This window comes from Peromyscus leucopus, chromosome 11, assembly GCF_004664715.2.
Source record: "Peromyscus leucopus breed LL Stock chromosome 11, UCI_PerLeu_2.1, whole genome shotgun sequence".
In the NCBI taxonomy this organism is placed as follows: Eukaryota; Metazoa; Chordata; class Mammalia; order Rodentia; family Cricetidae; genus Peromyscus; species Peromyscus leucopus.
Window position 1 is genome coordinate 35670118 of NC_051072.1, and position 8524 is coordinate 35678641.

Below are 8524 nucleotides of genomic sequence, written 5' to 3' on the forward strand. Positions count from 1 at the left end.
GAAAGAGGAACACTTATAAGAAGATTTTAGGTATATTAGAAGTGGTTTTCAGTTTAATTGTTTTGTATGGGGGAGGCATCTAAAATCTCCCTGCTTCGATACCAGCTCTAACACTCCTGCCAGCACCTAGTGCACAGTCTAGCACATAACAGAGCCTATTAAATGCATAAACACGACCGCCTATTTCACTCCTTGTCAGGTTGCTGACAGTCCTGGAGTCTCCTTTCTTTTTCTCAATAAAACACAAGAAATAGGAATGTCTCCCCTTTCACAATGAGTTAATGTGACGATAAAGGGAAGATGTAAAGTGTAGTTCAACTCTAACATGTTTTATTTTTCTTACAAAACAAATAGTATCCCAAAAAGAAATGAGCTGATGACTATCGTTCCCAGGCTTCACCCATTCCCCCGTTCATCTCACTGTCTGCAAGATCTCTCTGTCATTCAGTAGTTCACAGAAGACCATGGCGACCAGTTCAGAATTCACCCCCTCCCCAGGAAGATTCAAACACCTCTTAGAGGCCTTCCTCATCTCATTACAACATGGTATGATGAGCCAGCTCCTCCAACTTCTGATTTAGTTTAAGAGAATTTGGTTTTGTTTGTTTGTTTATACTATCATTTTCCTAAATGACTAAAGCATTAGTGTAGGCTCCGGAAGTCAGCTAAACATTAGAACCATCTGACACAATAAAACACAGCTTTAATAAGTAGCATTAGAGACTATTACTAGGATATTTGGAATTTTCACTAGGAATTTTGGAAAGACTGAGATTTCTGATTAACATGAGAATTATAGGAAATGACTGAGCTATTTTGTCTCTCTAATAACATGGTACTTCCCTTGCTTGACCTTGAACTGACTCTTTTATATTATAATAAAATATTGATCAGGACCATCCTGAGTAGATTCATCAGCTTGTCTAGTGATGAGGGTCTTGGCCTTTTCTATGACATAGGCAAAATGATTGATGTAAAAAGAATTTTTTTTTTAAGAACCAAGGTCAAGACTAACTTCTAAGCCCTTTACTTGGGATGAACTGGCAGCTTCAGACCTGTGTTTCCATTTGATGTCAAAATATAGTGGCTTTATTAGCCCTGGATGCTCAAAACAAAGGACCATGTTGTGACTTTCTAAAAAAAGAAGAGGTAAGGAAAGGGGGCCTTTCTTTTTTGTCAGCTGCTATGGCTGTTGTGATGTTTGCAGGACTATAATCTGAAAGTTGAGTCAACATGGCACCCAAGGGTGTCCCTGTGCACACCATGGCTCAGTCAACAGACTATCTGCATCACAGGAGGCTGGGAGCTTGTCAGAAACAGCACAGCCAAGGATCACAGCTCGGCATGTCCGCTGTAGGACAAATAAACCAATAAACCAATGAATTCTCAGAAACTCAAAGTTTTGAGAAGCCGCCAAACTAATGATTTTTTTTCAATCATATCCCATCATTTTAGTAGGATTAATACACAGAGATTGCTCTGGGGATTTCTAACAGAAAAAAAAAAAACTATCTGTAAGGGATCCACTTAAGATTTTTAATTATATAATGCTCATGAATTTTTTTATCACTTGTCACTGACTCGGAGATGTGCATATCTTCACACTGTCATTACCTATATGTACACAGTCAAACCTTCAAGATGGATGTCAATTATTCAGAACAGATTCTCAAAGATGCCAGTGAGAGTTATCATTTAAGGAATGCTCTGACCCTATAGCCATGGGATCATCTACTTAAAAAATAAATAAATAGAGACATTAATTCTGAAGGCTCAGATATGAATGTCAATTATCTTAGGAATGTTTGAACCATTACTAAATTTAGGTTTCTTCTTCTTCTTTAAAAAATTTTTTTTAAATTGTGCATTGGTGTTATGCCTGTATGTATGCCTGTTTGAGGGTGTCAGATCTTGGAGTTACAGACAACTGTTAGCTGCCATGTGGGTGCTGGGAATTGAACCCGGGTCCTGTGGAAAAGTAGTCATGCTCTTAACCACTGAGCCATCTCTCCAGCCCCCTTATGTTTCTTCTTATGAATTTACAAACTTCATGTAAATAATAAGATAAAAAGTGCTTTAAACAATTATAAGTTTTAAAAAAAAATCCAGCAATATATAAGTTGTATTATGTCAGAGTTTAATTGGATGAATGTTTTCCTTCTTTAACAGACATAAACTAACAGACACACAGACTAATGACTAATAATCACCCTGTTGACATCTTAGAATCAATGAAATATGGTAGTTATTGGTTTGCTTAGCAGTAGAATGCATTCCATTTTATCCATCTTTAATCTCCTTCTAGAGCACTACGTTATGAAATCTAAAACCTTACTCTTGCAAGCTGCCTGAAAAACATCATCCTAACTTGATCTGACTAGAAGTATTTCGGGGTTAAGATGCATGTGCTGTAAAACTCAATTTTAATAGTTCACTCTTGGTTCCAAAGCACGCTCACACATCCCAGCTTATGTCTCTAACAGTAGACCAGAAGCCTGAGTCCCTGCCGCCATTTCCTGGACAACATGCTGTGCCTACCTTCCTCTGTAAATATATTTAGGAAGTACTCACTGAATAAAACACCAAACAGTGCTCTCAAGAATGAAAAGAATTCAGTAGTTCTCGAGGTAGCAAATCAAAATTTCAACTTCCGTGTAGTCTAGTTTAGAAAGCTGGTCTGGAGACCAACCATTTCTGCCCAGAATTGCATTGTTGAGCACAGACACTTGCTGTTTATCAATATTAATGCTTTATTTTTTTAATTTAACATGATAAAACTTTAAGGCTATGAATATGATCACCTTCCAGGTATCCTCCTCTCTCTTCTAGACTAAAATTAAGAAAACGTAGGGTACTTGACCTGAAGGGAACTTGAAAGAAGCTGAAGAGAAAGCCAATGAGTAATGCTGTTTGGGGGGCGGGGGATAAGTGTGAGAGACTCAAGGCATCACGCTGTCCATTGGATCTATCTGTGACTGGAAACGAACTCAAATATTTCTCCCTAAACGACAGAATGCCTGGGAGCTATCCTCATTCAATGAGGAGAGCTGAAGAGTGGTGGTTTCTTCCATGCGCGTTCCCACAGAGGAGAGACTAAGTAGGTAACAGAGACCTTCAGTACCTGAAGAGAGGATACAGGGAGGGAGAAGACCGACCCAAGCCCTAAATATGCCCAAGCTGAGCTAGAGTATACCCAACTCAGAAAAAGTCTGACATGAGGAAGAGGGGAGCTCAGGGACAAATGGTTTCCTCAGCTGACAAAGAAATCAGCTTTGCTGTGCTTTCTAATTGATGACTTGACAGTAACATTTATCTTTAAGTAAATATAATTTAAGTCAAACAAATTATTTACAAATAAAATCATGTACATCTAAAGCAAGTATTCTCTAAAGCGCTTTAGTTTTTCTTGATCTTGCTCTACAGTAGTTACATTTATAAATACAGTGTAAAAACCCCCAAGATTTGTTTCCATAGACAACAATTAGGACATATTGTGTGTCAGTGTGTCCAGGTCAGCCGTTTTGGAGACCTTTATAAAGTGCTGCAGACTGGCTGTTTTATAAACAACAAAACTCTCTAGAACACGGTTCTGGAGGCTGGAAGTCCAAGATCAGGATGGCTGGGTTTCTATGAATCCCTCTTCTGGCTTGTCCTTTCAATGATCTCATCTTTCAATGATGCCTCCCTTGATTTTCCCCCAGGTCAGATTTCATTTCCCTCACCCAACCTTGCATGTCATGTCTGTTCTTCCATAGCCTCTACAGGACAGGTACCAGGAAACAAAGCCAGTTCTGTGATCAATGGCATGGTCCTCATAATGCCTGCCTCAGATCTTACATGCCCTAGAAGTTCATGGCATAGTATAGCCTTTAGGGGAGAAAAAAGGCAACTTTTGGAGGGTAGCATGAAAAACGCAGTCTTCCAAGTGACAGTGAGTGGGAGAGCCATGGGCACCCTAACTTTCTCCCAGCCGCACAGGGGTTAGAGAACGGCGCATAGGGGATGCTCTCTCCCACCACCTCTTTTCAAACGAACATGCTGAAGGCCACTGCAGTGTCAAATTACTACACATTCATGGAAGATGACACATCACTATCTATTTACCCTTATTCTGTCTCCCCACTGCACCAAGATCATCACACTTTATGACTCTCACTCCTCTGAAATTAAGGGGAAGCAGAAGCCACCGATTTATCCATGATGTAAAATACACACCTTGGAGTCGGACTACCCAAATTGGAACCCTGAATGCATAGTTGTTAACAGTGTTGTTTGTATCAGAACCTAGATCTCCTAGATGCAAAAAGGGACAGGAGAAGGTCTGCTTTCTCGAGTTGTTCTCACATCTCGGTGCCTGGCAAATAGTGATCACTCAAAATATATTGGTGATGATGTGGACTATGGTTAGGACTCCAAGAGACTCCCCTGATGTCCCAGTTCCTTATAAACCAATGATTCTTGGTGTCCTTAAAGCACCAGAGTGGATGGACATTGAGAAAAAGAAAGGAAGTGGAGAAGGTCATTGGGATGTGACAGACGCTTAGGCTGTGTCCTCGCCCACTAAACTTTACAATAAGTTTTCCAGGGGTAGGAGAGGTGGACAGAGCTCAGTCTATACAACAAAAAGTCAATGTTCTCTCAAACTACTGTAATGGTTTCTTTTAATAGACTCACCCTTTCACATATATATATGGAAACCTCAATATTGGTCCAGGGTTTTGGGGGGTTGGGGATACTGCAGAATCCAGCTGAGAGCCTGAAGGCCGGGAGTGGGCTTTATTTATAACACCCCAGCAGTTTCCAAGGGACTGAAATAACAAGACCTTGGATGAGATGAGTCATACAGATTCACAGGATCAGAGAAGTCCGAGAGGATCAAAGGACGGATGAGCCTTCCAGCTCACTGCCCCTCAGCAACGAAAAGACTCATTTCACGGAGCTTTCTCTAATCTGTCCCAACTAATTTTTCAAGGATCGAGTCTAGAAGAAGGTTCAACAGGAGACTTAGTTGCTATAGCCACTTGGATCTTAGACAATGAGGATTTCAGTGGGATAATGAAAAGCCTCAAGTCATAATTCCTTCCCCCAAACAAAATGAATGAAAGTCGAAGCCCTCTTTAGGAGGGAGGGATGAAAGACATAGCTGAGCAATTTCCACAGCATTCAGAAATAAATATAGACATCACTGAGCATCATAAATAAGTAACTGATCTAGTCAAGTGTAGTTACATAACTATGTATCTGCTAGGCATGCCTGTCTGTTTGTTTTTTCTCTTTAATTCTCTGTTCTATGATGTCTGCCCACAGAGATCCAATGGGGTGTGATGTTAATGTAAAATACGCTGGTCATGATTTCCAGCATGTGTCTCACTCATCATCTCACCTTGTAATAAAGGTGAGAAGTGTTCGGTGGGCGTGGTCTCGTGAACTGACGGGCAAGATGATCGTCGGGACTCTGGGAGCAGGTTGATGACGAGAGAGCTATCTGTGTTTGTTTCCACATCCACTTCTCTGGGCTTCTATGCAGTTAACTTAGTGTAAAGGGCAGTATAGCCCACATAGACCAGATCTGGCAAGTCAGGGCTGGCTGAGAAGACACATTGGGTCGTCCCCCACCCCCAACCCCACCCCCATCTAAAGCAGTGTACAGAAGCCAAACGGAACTAGACTTGGGATGGCACAGCCTTCCAGCAACTTCTGCGGTGTGAGAAGAGACTGGACACCAGAGTAAGATGATCTGTCAGTACCTCAAATCCAGCCCAACCTCTCAACTCAGCAATCCATTCTTGGGAGACTCTGACCTTCCTGGGGTGATGGGAGCTGAGGACCATGCCGTATGGCTCTGGGACGCCACAGCCAGCTGCAGAATTCCCATATCAGCATTTTCACGTGGGGAACACTGGCCCCTCTGCCAGCACGATCACAACTGGCCAGGACTGGTCCCTGAAGGCCTCCATTGGCCACCTTTTGTCACAAACCCTCCATGAAATACTGTCCACCTCATCCCTGTCTGTAGTGAGATAAAGAATCTATAGCTTCCCGTCTAAGCACAAAGTGTGGCTTCCTTATGTGCGACATGGGTTTTCTCTATTTGCCAGCTCCCATCCCAAATACAATCTCCCCTTTCCTGCCCTATTCTGTGCCTTGTGTGTACTATACATTACCCAGAATCCATTGCCCTCCAGTGTTTGGTAGTTTGGCATGAGAAGAAATTGCAGATGATCCAAGTAGGAAAGAGAGCCCAGGACAGGTCTTTCCTGGCTCTTTTGGTTTTTGGTTTGGTTTTTCAAGATGGGGTTTCTCTGTGTAGCCTCGGCTGTCCTGGAACTTGCTTTGTAGACCAGGGCTGGCCTCGAATTCAGAGATCCACTTGCCACTACCTCCTGAGTGCTGGGATCAAAGACGTGCACCAAGACTGCCTGGCTCTTTCCAGGCTTTAGTCTACATTCTCCTGTTCTGCGGGCCCTCCTTTGATGGGAAAACAGGAGCAGTAATAGCCTCTTTTTAATCATGTGTCCCCAAGTGCCTGCAGTCCCTTGTCCTGCTCACACCTCTGTGAGGGTGTCCTTTATGAAAATGTATCCGTTTGAAACACCTAAGTGAAATCTGTTTCCCGATAAGAATTTATTAGAGTAGGCATCATTCAGTCTTAAGATCCTGTTAATTCTATACTTGTGGTCTAAGCAGGATGTTAAAACATCCTGAAAGAAATACAGTATAAACAGTAGAATCTTGATTTCCATAATTAGGTGAGATATTCTGCCTCCCTCTTCCCAAAATCATCTGTGAGTTATTTCTCTAACTCAGGAACTTAGTGTTATAAAAGGATCTGTGAATATTCATTGAATCTAGTTCTAACAAATCAACTAAATAGTTACCTTGAAAAACACATAAGCTTTCAATAAAATAATATGATTTGGACTTGGGTGAGAACATGGTATTCACTCATTAAGTGATGATAACAAAATAATAACTGTTGTAGACTCATGCCAACTCTCTGTGTGTTTTTTTACTTACATTGTTCACATTCTGGTACTTTTTCTGTGTGTGTGCTGTACTGTTTCATGCCCAGGACTCCATTCTCCATCTATAAAATGTGTTTTAACAGAGACTGTGCCTTTGTTACTGAATTACTATAGAGAATCCTCTTTGCTCTGATCCACTTGGCAACATGTTGGCTGCCTGCTTGTTTAGTCTCTTGCTTTCCCACAGGAAGAGTAATCTTATTTAGTAATTTGAATATATAGCTCACAATGTCAATTGTTGCCAGTAGTTACTGTCGCTACTTTTTAAATTGAGAATTAAGATATTTGTCCCAGAAAAAAAAAATTAGTTTCAAATAAAATACTGTTTTACTGTGTGTTGGGTTTTGACCCACAGATTTTTCCCATCAATTTTCTGAGCCTTCCTCCAAGGGAGAGGCACATAATCCCTCTCACTAGACTCCCCTAGTTTCTGATTGCTTCTGGCACATTCACAAAACAACATCCTGGGGATCAAAGGCTTAAGACTACACAATGAAGAATGTTCTAGATGTCTGGAAATGGAAAGCCTACATTCCTCTAGGAGAGTTTTCCTTCTTCCTGAATCGTGAATTCCTAAACCCTCCTGGTCTTCTGGAACTTGGAGCCCTCTGATTTGGCTTCTACGAGCCGCTGTGGCTTTGACTGGGACCGACTCCTTAGCATAAACTGTTCCCTGATGCTGCAGCCTGCCACCTGGACCCTACTGAGGGAGTCATTGGGCCTCTCCCCTAAGACTCTGACTCCATATGATTTCTGAAATCAAGTTAGAGGCACAAAGGTCATGTCACTGAGAGGTGACCTTTCTTCCTAATGTCATGCTGGGTTACTATCTAGCTTCCTACAGTTTCCTTCCCCCATATTGCATGTACGTGTCTATGTGTGCATGTGTGTGTAATTGCTAATGTAATCTGTAGAAGAGTAACCCAAGACTGGCCCTGGGATGTTCAGGCTCTGTGATTTTTTTTTTTTTTTTTTTTTTTTTTTTTTTTTTTTTTGCTTCTTTGGAGAGACGTTTAAATCATTTTAGTATAAAGAATACTTCCCGAGTACAGACCAACTTTAAAATAGTTTTCCAATCACCTCCCCATAAAGCATTCACATATTAAGCAGAAACCTATCTGCCTTAGCATTTCTAGTGTGGCCATTTGAAACATCTTCCAGGCAAGAGCAGTTCAAGGCCTTTGGGCTTATTTGTAACTAACAATCTGCAAAATCAGAACATCACTCAACACCCATCTTTACCTGTACAACACACATATTCTCTTGCCAAACTTTCTAATTCTGCACCAGCACACATCTCTGAGACACCTCCCTCTCAGAGACCCCGTCTGCATCCTCAGACGCTCTTGTTTCGAGACAGGGTTTCTCTGTGTAGCTTTGCGCCTTTCCTGGATCTCGCTCTGTAGACCAGGCTGGCCTGGAACTCACAGAGATCCGCCTGCCTCTGCCTCCTGAGTGCTGGGATTAAAGGCGTGCGCTGCCACCACCCAATTCAGAGG